At 32.3% G+C, this 14,315-nt stretch overlaps 1 protein-coding gene across 5 annotated transcripts in view; it reads left to right on the top strand.

The window, feature by feature from the left end:
• DAB1 (DAB adaptor protein 1) overlaps positions 1–14,315 on the top strand; it is a 2,980,230-nt gene that overhangs the window by 299,965 nt on the left and 2,665,950 nt on the right. The window lies entirely within an intron of this gene.

Raw genomic sequence — 14,315 nt, 5'->3', positions numbered from 1 at the left:
AATGGGTTGAAGCTTTTCCAGTAACTCATCCAGATGCCCTGTCGGTAGCCAAGGCCCTTACGAATAATATTATCCCTCATTTTGGGCTACCCACACGCATCTATTCTGATAATGGCACACATTTTGTAAACCAAGTTATTCAAAAGCTGGCTGCCGTCAGATTGACTTAAAACAGCACCGTGCCTACCGCCCACAGTCAGCAGGGTTGGTTAAACGCCATAATGGCATTCTCAAAGGCAAGTTACGTAAACTCATGGCCGAGACACATCAGTCTTAAATAAACTGCTTACCTCTGGCACTCCTGTCCATGTACCACTCCCACTTCAAAAGGGGTCACACCATTTGAACTACTATATGGCAGTGGCAAGGTCTTTGCGAGGGGGTGAAGAGATAGCAGATTACATGAGGAAAATGCTGACAAAACTAACACTTCTCTAACAAATGATTATTTTTCAGATCAGAAGAACAACAGGATCCTGGAAGTGAAGGCTGGCGAGTGGGTGTGGATTAAAATTGTAAAACAAAAAGTGGGAAGGCCCATACCAGGTTTTGATTGACACCCACAGCAGTTCAAATAAAGGAGCGAACATCTTGGATCCACCTGACACATTGCAAGATTGTCAGGAAATTTGAGTTGAAAAGAATTTGAGTTCCCTGAGGAACATTGATTAGTAGTAATCCTGTTTTTGAATAAACTTTACTGACTGTTGTAGCAATGCAGGAAAATACCGAAGGGAGCAGTCCTTCCCACAAAGGCATTGTAAAATAATTTTGTTATTAGTGATTGTAAGTGTTATTTTTCTGTTTTGGCCATTTTTATTTTCTACGACCGGAAACGAGCCAAACAAAGAGAGATGAAAATACAGCTTGGCATCCACCTTTTAACACGTATCAGGCTATTAAATATGCATATGCTTTGTCTTTTAATGTTTCAAATTGTTGGATATGCACAGCTATCCCGACTGTACATGGTGGTCTGATGTTAGGTACAGTCCAAATGATACATGGACCAATTTACTATTTGAAACTTCGAAATAGCTGTAAAGGACAAAATAGCATTACCCTCATGGGTCGTCAGAATGAAACTGTATGTTTCAGAGATCTGGAAAAATTAAGGTTGGATGGAGTCAATGTAATATAACCATAATTCATAACTGTACATTAGATGGGCACTGTGCAACAAGTTTCAAGCCTATAAGAGTGCTTATTAATAGTACAGGGCTTATTAATGTCACTAGTTTTGTTAAAAAAATGTTATCTGTGTATGATCTTTTGTTTAAAGGGATACAAGACAAAGGAAATCATTCTATTCCAGTAAATATCACTCTTAAAGTGAATGACTGTTATTTTGTCTGTGGTAAAAAGCATACAAATGGTTACCAAGGAATTGGTCAGGCAGTTGTTTTTGGGTTATTTGGCACCAGCTATAAGACATTCCTTTACTCTTCTGTGAATAAACCTGTTAATCCCGTAGGTAACATTAATGCATCCTGGATCTATCATCACGATTTGGCCCACAGTAGCAGCAAGGGACTGTCACACATGGACTTGGGCGATGATGTCATTTCTTGGGCTGGTATTCTTCCAGCCTATGGGACAGTAAAATCTATTTGGGAGCTCAGAAAATTGTCAAAACTGTTAAAAACTCTGAGCAATGCAACTTTTTCTGCACTGGAGTTGGTGACGGATGAGCTAACTGCAATGAGGACTGTAGTGTTGCAGAATCGGATGGATTTCACCCTAGCAAAGGAGGTACTTGTGCTCTTATCCAGGAGGAGTGTTGTTCTTTTATTCCCGATAATGAACATGATATAGACAGTCATTTGAAAATCTTACAACAAGTTTCTGAACTTACAAAACCAGGACAGAATCCATTGACTGACTTTTTCCAAAATTGGTTTAAAAATTGGGAAACAGTATTTATGAATGTCTTAATTGCTGTATGTGTTGGTGCCATTATATTCCTACTGTTGGGTTGTTGTTGCATTCCTTGCATCCGAATGATAATATCAAGTGTATTGTCTGCTAATGCAACTAAAGCTTATTATTCTGAATATACCGAAAATGAATCGTGTTAAAACCTGTATAAATAAAATGTATTACTGGAGATACAAAGTGTTGTGAGGGGGGAAATGTAGTAAGAATCTTTGTGTTCAACATCTTTGTATCCTGTACAGGAAGGGTTAAAATGTGAAACTGCATTGCGTGCAAAGAAATAAGCTAAAATGAGTTGTTTTTCTTGTAAGGAATTTGCTGACCAAAAAGGAATGCACAGATGCTACTTTGGTCCAGGCACAGGCCTATCTTGGGACTGACCTCTGACCAGAAAGGAATGCACAGATGCTACTTTGGTCCAGGCACAGGCCTATCTTGGGACTGACCTCTGACCAAGGAGGAGTGCATAGATGTTACCTTGATGTAGGCACCAACTTATCTTGTATCTGACTTTTACCATCTAAGGCTCCACTGAGTGAATTTATAGCCTTGACTGAAATTCCTTGTCTAGTAACCAGTTGCTGAGTATGCACGAAAGAGGGTATATAAACCCATGTAAAGTGTGTAGAAATTAGACTGCTGACAACCAAGAACTTTTTGTGGCAGATCTCCATGCATGTTAAATAAACTCTTTTTTGGCCTACCTTTTTTGCTGCGTGATTCTTCCAGTATATGTTAAGAGTATTAAAAATCTTTTGACAATAATACTATCAAATTTGAACTTAATATTAATAACACCCATTGTGTCCAAATTAAAAGGATTCCAGCATATCTCACACAACTTAAGGATTTTCAATTATTCATTACAGAAGAGACACAAAACTTCATTAATATAAACTCAGCATCAACACATATGATATATTTATTTGGGATGCCCTAAACATATTTATATGGACAAATAAACAAATGGTTTCATAATAAATTGAAAATATGGGATAAAGCTATAAGAATAATACAGGATAAACTGGACTCACTATACACAAATAGACAACCTGTCTTCAAAGAATATAATGGATGAGATATACAAACTAAATGAGGAATATAGATCTATCCTCCATCATAAAACAAAGATAACACTAGAAAAATATAGGTTTCTTGCTTATTCCGTAAATCCTAAACATTTATCAAACTTTAAGAATTAGACCAAAAGATTAAATAAATATAATTATATTAAATAAATACATTCTGCAAAAAAGAAAAGAGACGTACATAGTTTACAAGATATATTAGAATAGTTTAGATGTCACTTTCATGAAATTAATCAATCCACACAACAAATTCAAACACAAGATAACATAAAAGATTATATTAACAAGAATATATATAATAAACTAAACAAACAACAAATAGAAACTATTGATAAACAAATTACTTTATCAGATATACAAAGTCAAGTAAGTAAGCTTAAACTAAACAAAGCTCCAGGTAATGATGGAATTATTCCTGAAATATGTAAGATAATGCCCAAAATGGCTATTTCCTTACTACACAAAGTATATAATTTGGCCCAAAATGATAATTTTACATCCTGGAAATATACATTTATATCCCCTATTTTAAAATCAAATGTTGTGTCTTTCAGCTTTTCCCGGTTAGGGGTCGCCACAGCAGAACTCAGTTCGGTCTGCTAATGATTGGCAGTAGATTTTTACGTGAGACCCAAAATTCTGTTCCTCATACAGACTAATATCTTTACTGAATATCGATTATAAGATGTTTATGAATATATTTTCAGAAAGATTGAAGAAATTCTTACCCCACTTATTAGACGAAGACCAGACAGGATTTATAACTAACAAGTACTTTTGATAATATAAAACAAACCCTAGCTATTACAGACTTCTCACAAAGGAAGAAAAGGAACGTATCATTAATTAGTCTTGATATTAATGCAGCCTTTGGTTCTATTAACTGGATCTATCTATTTACACCTTTGGAATGCTTACATTTTTCACATTATTTTATTAATCTTCTAAAACATTTATATGAACAAACCTATGCATATATCAAAATAGGGTCATATATTTCCAATAAAATATCTATTACAAAAGGCACCAAACAAGGATGTCCTCTCTCTCCCCTACTATTTACTTTGATCATGGAACCCTGGGCAAATGAAATAAGAAACAATAAAGAAATAGAGGGTTTGGAAATGGATAAAGACAATATAGCCAAAATCCAGCTGTTTGCGGATTATGTTCTTATCACCACAAAGGGAAATGACTCCTCATTCATGTCATTATATGAATCAATTAAAACATTTCAAATGATGTCCAGTCTATCATTCAATGACAATAAAACAAAAATTCTACCCATATATCCTAATAATAAAAAAATAAAAAAAGGATGATAGGAAATAATACATATCACATTGCTAACACAGATCAAATCACATTTCTTGGAATCATTCTTGCCAAAGACATTAAATCAATAATTCAATTAAACTATAACAATTTTTTACAAAATATCCAAGAATTATTTTCAGAATGGAATACAATAATATTTACTACTGAAGAAAGACTAACCATTATAAAAATTATAATTCTACCTAAAATCTTATACACAATACAATCCATTCAAATTCTACGCTCAAAAAGGTTTAAAAATAAACTAAATGCTATAATATTAAGATTCTTTTGGTCACAAAAAAGAATTACTATTAATCAACATACTAACAGCTGGAAGAATGGTGGAATAGCTTTCCCAGATCTAAATCTCTATTGGATTTCTGCTATAATCAGATCAATTTCTCAGTTCTTAGATATAACCTATTTAGCTAAATGGAAATCTTTATGGAAAGTATCAGCCATGGAACATATAACAAGACCAACAACATATCAACAAGAATTCATAAACACACCTTTTATATGGATCTTAAAAGAATATTTTATCACACATACTAATTCTAATCATACTGCCAGTTACATACATAATATTATAATTAACTTTAGAAACTTTATATATAAACATTAAATAAAAAGACTACCTTTGTTTGTTATTTCCTATAGCATATACACAGGAGACTTTTGTTACCTCAGATATTAACAGCATTTCTCAACTGAAAAACAATGAACTCAAATACTGGTTCCACCTAACTTATGAATGCAAGACTAGTTCAATGGATCATATTATACAGGAATATACACTTAATAATTCCTCATGATTAGATATACAAACACTTATACTATATCTTGATAATAAGCTAAAACTAGCTTCACCAACTAGCAAACATGACACCAAGATATTATTACAATTTCTTCAATCAATATTATTACACTAGCATACATATTCAGGTAGTCTCTCCTTTATTTACAGACTTTTAAGAGAAGAAACATTTTCTTGCACACATAACTACTGGAGTTATTATACTTTAATTACTCATAATTCCCCAAGTGAACAAGATAAGGTTAATATGCTGCAATCAGCTGGGAAAACATCATTTTCTCTGAAATGGAAGACTTACACATGGAGATTCATGAATACATCCTTCTATACACCACAAATAATGGACAAAATTAATATAAAACAGAACATCTGTAATAGATGCAACTCTAATGTAGATATTAACTGGGCACATATGTTTTTGACTGTCCAACCTTAAATATCTTTTGGAATAAGTAAATTAATTTTTAGAAGCACTTTTTTCAGACAACTTCATATTGAATAAATCATTAATCATATTCAATACACCTGTTCCACAATGTGTTATGAAATGTGTTATGTTATGTGTTATATGTTCTTCATCTGAAGAAGTCTTGCTCCAAGATGAAAGTGCTTGTCTGTGAGGTTTTATAAAAGATTTTGCCTTCATTGGTGGCCTGGATTCTTCTTATTTTTATTTTGTGTGTCCAACTTCCATTTACAGTGTGCTTCCACAATGTGTTATGAAAACCAAATACTCATTACTATGGACTATATTGGCAGTGGCTAGAAAGATCATAAAAAAACATTGGATTTCAAAACATTCTTCTATATTCTCTGAGTTTACTAATTTATTAAAAGAAGTTAGTTATTTACAGATAAGAACCATAGCCTCTAGAACATCTAGAAAGACATATGAACATTATTTATGGGTTAACTTACTAAATATGGTGGAAAAAATGATAATTTTGCATAAAGGTAATTGACTTTCCTTGTCATTCATGAGAATAAGCTACAAAATAAAGGTTATAGTGTATGTTAATGTATAAATACTGGATGTCTATGTACATACTTTAGTTTGTTTGCTTTGTTATTTGTATATTTGTATTTAAATGCTATAAATACATGTTCTCAATTTGTAAATCTATAATGTAAATTATCTTATATATGTCTATATGATTGCTTTCATTATAATCAAAATCAATAAAACTGTTTAAAAAAAAAGATCTTTGGCTTCAGGTGGAAAGCTGTCACAAAGTCTTAAAAAAGTAGACAATACTTCAGTTTCATCTATGAAAGACAGTGGTATTAACCTCTTTACAGCTAGCTAAAATTTTGCACATGTGCCATAAAGTGTAGGAAGACAGAGACTCTGAACTTTGCGCTACACTGCCTGACTGAAATTAAATAAGCAACCCTTACTTATCACAGTGCTAAAGTTTTATTTTAAACTCTTTATGGCTGCCATCTCAAAGTCTGTAACAATAAATGAACAATACATTGCACAGTAGGCTCGCAATTAATAGAAGATAGCAAGTCAAACAGACACTTCCATAAGTAATTATAAGCATCGAATTATTTTTTTATATCGGAGAGAGCAAAAGAAGTCTTGGAGGAAGGATTAAAGAACATATTAGAGATATAAGAAATAATAAATTTACAAGCCCCTTAGCAGAACATTTTAATCAGGTACATCAAGATGATTTTAGTGAATTGAAGGTAACAATATTAGAACAAGTAAAAACAGATTATATGGGTGAAGACACTATAAAATATACATTAAGAAAGAAGGAATCTGTTTTCATATTAAACTATAATCCTTTACATCCTAGAGGAATGAATAGAGAATGTAACTGGAAAAGTTATATAGAATAAGCTAGGATGTATGTATTTGTCTTTTTAAAGGTATGCAATATATTTAATTGATTAATTGTTTAATGATTGTAAATTAATTTAATTGATGTTAGATTTTATATAAAAGCTTTGTTTATTATATCATGAATTTACTCTGTAAAGGCTGTTTCAAGCGGAGGCGCTAAGAGAAATTTATTTCTGTGCTTTTCAGTTTTATGATATTTTATATTTGCTGTTCAAATAAAATAACTTGGAGGTATTATTCCTGGTCATTTGTGGTACTAAACAGTTTTCTTGTCTTTGTGGATATAATTTTGATTCATGACCAGTGAATCATTTACCTCTTTGCCCCGAGTCTTTTTCGAAACGGGCATGGATATATCTCAAACTAATGGTGAATTGAGTGTCCCTTCAGGTTTGAGAATGTATGCTGGTATAGAGAAAGAAAAAGCTGCTCCGTCTAATGTTCCCAAATCGGATGTTCAAATTAATCCTTTTCAAAAATGGGAAGAAGGGAGACTTTGTTTTTTATCAAACCCGTTTGCAGCAGTGGGTAAGAAAAGTGAGTTATCTTCCTTAGTTCAGGAATTGTGTGCACAAATGGAAAAACTGGTTTATAAAGAAACATCTACATTTTATAATCATAATAGCCTGTAAAGGTATCAGGAACTGCAAATTACTCCTAACGGGTTAAGAGTGGTTAAAAGCCCATCAACTCCCTTTGATTTATCAGTAGAGCAAGAATGGACATTCCACGAAAGGTGGATAGCAGCTGCATATCTCTGCAGCAGTGAATGGGTTAATATACTTATAGAAAGAGATACTCTAAAAAGAAACAATATGAAAGAAGAAACAAAAAAACTTTGTGCTGATATTTTAAAAGAGACTTCTAATTCAGCATTAGAGTCTTTTTTGGCAAGTATAAATGAATGTTTGATGGGGTATGAGAAAGAACTCTTGAACAGAAAAACAAATAAACTACAAACGAGATCTGAGAGACTATGAACGTAAAAAAGCTTTTGTGCTCACTGCCAATCAGCAGCCTAAATGTCAGAAGGTGAAATTTCAATTGGGGGAGCAAGAGTAACAGAGACGAGCAAGTAACTACATTTCAGAGGAAAGTAGGGCATCGTCACTGAATGAAGGAGACCATAAGGAAGAACATTTTCCAACCTAGACGCAATAATGTTGACAACTTTTGATAAATATTTTGAAGCAATGGGGAATATAAACCAGGTTCAAATAAACTTGTATGGACAAGATACAAATAGAGAACATAACTACGGATCTTATACCAAACGCAGTAAGTGGACATATTAATGAGACATTTGAAACAACAAGTATTACTGGTGGTTATGTTGTCAATTTGTCAGGTTATGAATTCAACATAATGGAAATGTCTGTTTTGGAGAAGGGATTGAAATTTATACCTACTTTCTTGTCCAGACTGCATGAATTAAAAGGAGATCTGTTTAAACTGGTAAGAAAAATGCATATTACTGATTTATTTTTTAATATTAATAGTTCTTCTAGTTTAAATGATGAAACTGTTTCCTCTAGTGAAGAGAGTTATTATTCTTGCAACTCAGACACTGAAGCTAACGCTGACAGTAAGTTAGATATATCAAAAATAAAGGCAAAGAGTGTGCTTATGCTGCCTTTTAAAAACGATAGTATAAATAAATTCTATCAAGCTTTTTTGTATGCATTAGAAAAAGAAGTTGAGGAATTTTATCAAAGTGACATCATATACAATATGTCGAAGGAGGAATGGTTGAATTTACAGCAGTTAAGAAATAATGACAATATTGTATTTAAGCCTTCGGAAAAGTGTGGAAAATTGGTGGTCATGGCATCCAAAGATTATTTCAGAATGTGCATGAACCATTTAAATAATTGCAAAACATATGAAAAAAATTGGACTGGAAGTTTATGTACAAGCTAAAAGTCAATATGATATTTTGTTGCATAAAGGTGTTTGTTTGAATTACTTCACAGTATCTGATATTAACAACAAATTTTCAAGCAAAAATACCACCATGGCTAGATTCTATTGTGTGCCTAAAATACACAAGAGTTTGTCAAACCCACCAGGCTGACCGATAGTATGGGCCTGTGGATATTTCACTCATAACTTGGGACATTTTTTGCATCAGTTTTTATTACAAGAAGTAATAAAGTTACCTTCTTATATAAAAGATTCATTTGACTTTATTGATAAAATAAAGGATGTAAAATGGAATGGCAACATGTATTTTTTAGTAATGGATGTTGTGAGCTTGTACACAAGTATAAATCATTAATTTGGCATGCAAGCCATAGAATATTTTTTGAAAGGCAGTCCTAGAACGCAATACATTAGAGTTAATACATTTTTGTCTAATTAATAATATTTTTGAATTTGATGGTCAATTATATAGACAATTGCAGTGGACAGCAATGGGGGTGGCTTTTGCCTCCATGTATGCAAATTTATTTATGGGCATGGTGGAAAATACACGTTTATAGAAGTAATTTTTTTTTTCAAAAATGTGTCATTAAATATTTTTGGTTCATTGACGACCTTATTTTTATTTGCCACGGAGGCCAAGATGAAAAACAATCATTTCTTAAATATATGAATGAAAATAAGTATTGAATAAAGTATGATGGTTTACAAGGGGGTGTTAAGGTAAACTATTTAGATATCACTTTGGAAGGTTAAGGGAATGGAGAGATTAAAACTAGTATTTTTAGAAAATTTCACCAGGTAAATCATATGTTGCATGCTTCAAGTTATCATCCAAGGCATATATTTAATAATATCCCCTTTGGTGAGATTTTAAGAATAAATAGATTATGTAATAATGTGAATAAAGCCAGGGAAGAGGCTAATAAAGTGGCAAATATGTTTATCAATAGGGGATATAATGCAGATATGGTGGCTAATAGTTATAGTAAGGTGTTTAACAATAAGGTTAAGAGAGAAAATAGTTATAGAGGTAATAAAATAAAAAACAAGGAAATGTATAAGTTAACTTTAGAAAAACAGTTATATTATGTTTCAAAATGCACATTATTCTCAAATAAGCAAGCTGAGCTACTTAGGAATTATTGGCAGATAGTCATAAGGGAAGTTTCTTCTTTAAAAATATTCTTAAAGTTGTCATATCAATGAGGCCGTAGCCTTAAGGATTTTTTAGTTCATAGTTCTTATAGAAAGACCACAGGAATCAGTTAATAGAGCAATGAAATGGGCAGGTTTAATGCCTTGTGGGAAATGCACAATATGTAAATATGAGGTATCATCTTTCAACATTATTAATGGCATTAAATTATATACACAAGGTAATTTGTCCTGCAAAAGCACAGGTATAATTTATGCTATAAAATGTTCTTGTCACAATTTTTATATTGGAGAGAGCAAAAGAAGTCTTGGAGAAAGGATTAAAGAACATATTAGAGATATAAGAAATAATAAATTTACAAGCCCCTTAGCTGAACATTTTAATCAGGTACATCAAGGTGATTTTAGTGAATTGAAGGTAACAATATTAGAACAAATAAAACAGATTATATGAGTGAAGACACTATAAAATATACATTAAGAAAGAAGGAATATGTTTTCATATTAAAATATAATACTTTACATCCTAGAGGAAGGAACAGAGAATGTAACTGGAAAAGTTATATAGAATAAGCTAGGATGTATGTATTTGTCTTTTTAAAACTATGCAATATATTTAATTGATTAATTGTTTAATGATATAATTGTAAATGAATTTAATTGATGTTAGATTTTATATAAAAGCTTTGTTTTTATATCATGAATTTACTCTGTAAAGGCTGTTTCAAGACGAAGCGCTAAGAGAAATTTATTTCTGTGCTTTTCAGTTTTATGATATTTTATATTTGCTGTTCAAATAAAAGAACTTGGGGGTATTATTCCTGGTTGTTTGTGGTACTAAACAGTTTTCTTGTCCTTGGTGGCTATAAATCTAATGAAGATATTAACTGGGCACATATGTTTTTTGACTGTCCAACCTCAAATATCTTTTGGAATAAGTAAATGACTTTTTACAAGCACTTTTTTCAAACAACTTTATATTGAATAAATCATTAATCATATTTTATACAACTGTTCCACAATGTGTTATGAAAATCAAATACTCATTACTATGGACTATATTGGCAGTGGCTAGAAAGATCATAACAAAACAATGGATTTCAAAACATCCTCCTACATTCTCTGAGTTTACTAATTTATTAAAAGAAGTTAGTCATTTACAGATAAGAACCATAACCTCTAGAACATCTAGAAAGACATATGAACATCATTTATGGGTTAAGTTACTAAATATGTTGGAAAAAAATTATCATTTTGCATAAAGGTAATTGACTTTCCTTGTCACCCATGAGAACAAGTTACAAAAGGAAGGTTATAGTTTATGATAATGTATAAATACAGGATGTCTATGTACATACTTTAGTTTGTTTGCTTTGTTATTTGTATATTCATATTTAAATGTTAAAAATGCATGTTCTCAATTTGTAAATCTGTAATGTAAATTATCTTATATATGTCTATGTGATTGTTTTCATTATATTCAAAATCAATAAAACTGTTTTAAAAAAAAGAAGATCTTTGGCTTCAGGTGGAAAGCTGTCACAAAGTCTTAAAAAAGTAGACACTACTTCAGTTTCATCTATGAAAGACAGTGGTATTAGTCTCTCTACAGCTAGCTAAAATTTTGCACATGTGCCATAAAGTGTAGCAAGACAGACACTTTGAACTTTGCGCTACACTGCCTGACTGAAATGAAATAAGCAACCCTTACTTGTCACAGTGCTAAAAGTTTTGTTTTACACTCTTTATGGCTGCCATCTCAAAGTCTGTAACAATAAATTAACAATAAATTACACAGTAGGCTCGCAATTAATAGAAGATAGCATGTCAACCAAACACTTCCATAAGTAATTATAAGCTTTGAATGATTTTTTAGACATTAAGCAATATACCAAAGGTAAACTTTTAGTATTTTCGCAAAATGTCAACAATCCGTGTATTGAATACAACTGTCGGCAAAGTCTTCCCTTCATTAGGAAGATTGCATCCATGAACCAGATTTTACTACAGCATAAATCTTGCATATTTTCTTTAGTGCTGAATACCAGCACATGCGCATTACTGTATAAATCATCCATTCTTTTTGAATAAAACTTCCTTCCTTTAATGTATACTTAGTTGTGTCTACTGAACCTAATGCACTTTCTATACTACTGTAAGTGACCATACTTTTACATCTAACTCGATTTACTTGCTGAAGCATAGAGTGTCTGAATGGTAAACTTACAGTACTTTCTATAGAAATGCTTGCAACTACATCGTCCACTACTAGTGCAAATGTGTTTCTTTACAATCAAGCAGTTTCCTTCAATGTATGGCATGCTCGATGCTTTTCAACTTCAGTTATGTCTGAAGTATGTTGATGTGCCACTGATTTTAACAAGATTTCACCATCTACCTCTTTTAATGTTATAGCTCTCCCTTTGCATTTGTGCGATAGCTTCATTCTACAACACCAATACTTTTTACTTTTTACAGTTTTCTCTAGGTTGCAAAGATACCCATCAACATGTAGCATTGCCCTATTTTTCTGAGACATTACTGTCTCATAAATGTTACCTAGAATGCCAGGAGTTGTTTGTGAACTTTCGGCCATAGATGTAGAGTTTATGCAATGTAACACACAAAGACTAACGTGCAGTATTGCTATTTATATAGGGATGTAATTTCATTTCCGGAAGTAAGTATAACATAGTTTGTGTGTTTTTTGAAACTCTTTCAAGTTTTCCTGCTTTTTTACGTGGGATAAATGAGTTTTGTACAATAGTTTACATAAAACTATAATTTCTTGTAATATTTTTAAACTGAAAGATTAGCAGTGACGCAATGCCACAAGAACGCTGTACATCACCTAGGAGCACTGAGCCAACTGTGATTTTTCGAAAACGTTTCTTTTGAGTTTTTTAGGTTTCAGTGTTATCTTGCTTCAACATGTATGGGTTGACTATTACATATTTAATGAAGTTAACATTTGATTATGTCAAACAGACCCCTTGGTTTCTTTCACTGGAACCCAAGAAAAGGTAGCTTTCACAAGGAAGTTGCTGCCTTACCCATAAGCTTGAATACTTTAGTCCCAGTCCTAGAACACCATTGAAGTCTATATAGTATGCTGAATCAGTCAGAACCTGAGTTTTAAAGACTTTACCGTGTTTTCGCCTTTCTCTGTAGTCTTCTTTTGTCCTCATTGGAACCCATCAGTGAAGAGAACTCAACTAAGCAACTGACCTCATATTTAAAGTCTGTAATGTCTGTGCTCCTGAAATTAAAATTCAGTCAACTGTCCTGCAGTAGTTGGCATGTCAAAATCAGACTCCTGTCAGTCAGTGGAACCCAAGCTCAGGAAACTGTATCATGGAAGCCTCTGCTCTCAGCAGAGGCCAGAACACTGAAGATACAGTCTCAGGAAGCTGATGAAGTCTTTATAATTCATTTAGTAGGAGCCCACACGGAAAGGGCATTGTAGTCTCAACCTTCTTTTTAGTCTTCTGATGTCTTTGGAGCAGGCCAGCACTGTTCAACATTGTGAGAACAATAAAGAATTTTTGATTTTCATATTGCAAGTATTTTATTACTGTATATATTTATTTCCATCTGCTAACCAGGTAGACGCACTGGTACATGTATAATTTTTAGTCATGACCTGCACCATTATGGCAAACATTTCAAAAAATAAGTTACAATGTCAAGTAGAAACTATAGACTTGCAAAAGATATTGGTGGAAAACACAGTGTGTTTATTTATTTGATGTTGAAAGATTTTGACAGCTAATTATTAAGTTAAAAATGTGTAGGGTTCAATATTGTAAATATGAGAATGAGGTTTATGCAATACAGTGCGCATGTGGGTTATGCTACTTTGGGGAAAAAGAGGGCTTTTTTAATTAGATTAAAAAAACTCTGTATGAATATTAAAAATAAAAATAAGGAATGTCTTTTAGTGGGTCATTTTTGGGACTATCATAATGGAGAATACAAAGATTTAATAGATAATACTGTATATTACTACAAAAATGCAGAACACATAGAGAATTGTGCAGTTAAAACTCAGAAAGAAAGAAAGAACTATGTTTTGCATTACAATATAGTACAATGCACCTTTATCATCTTAACAAAGATTTGAAGTGGAATGCTGGGGTTGATTAATACAGTGCTGCCATTAGGTAATTAAGAAATTGAGTATGTTTCTTGCTTTATGTTGAGATATAATCTTGTTCTT

The sequence above is a fragment of the Protopterus annectens genome, chromosome 10.part0, assembly GCF_019279795.1.
Source record: "Protopterus annectens isolate FY-2018-M chromosome 10.part0, PAN1.0, whole genome shotgun sequence".
NCBI classification, from domain to species: domain Eukaryota; kingdom Metazoa; phylum Chordata; order Ceratodontiformes; family Protopteridae; genus Protopterus; species Protopterus annectens.
The sequence above is the reverse complement of the archived record's forward strand: the minus strand, read 5'-3'. Positions and strand labels throughout refer to the sequence as shown.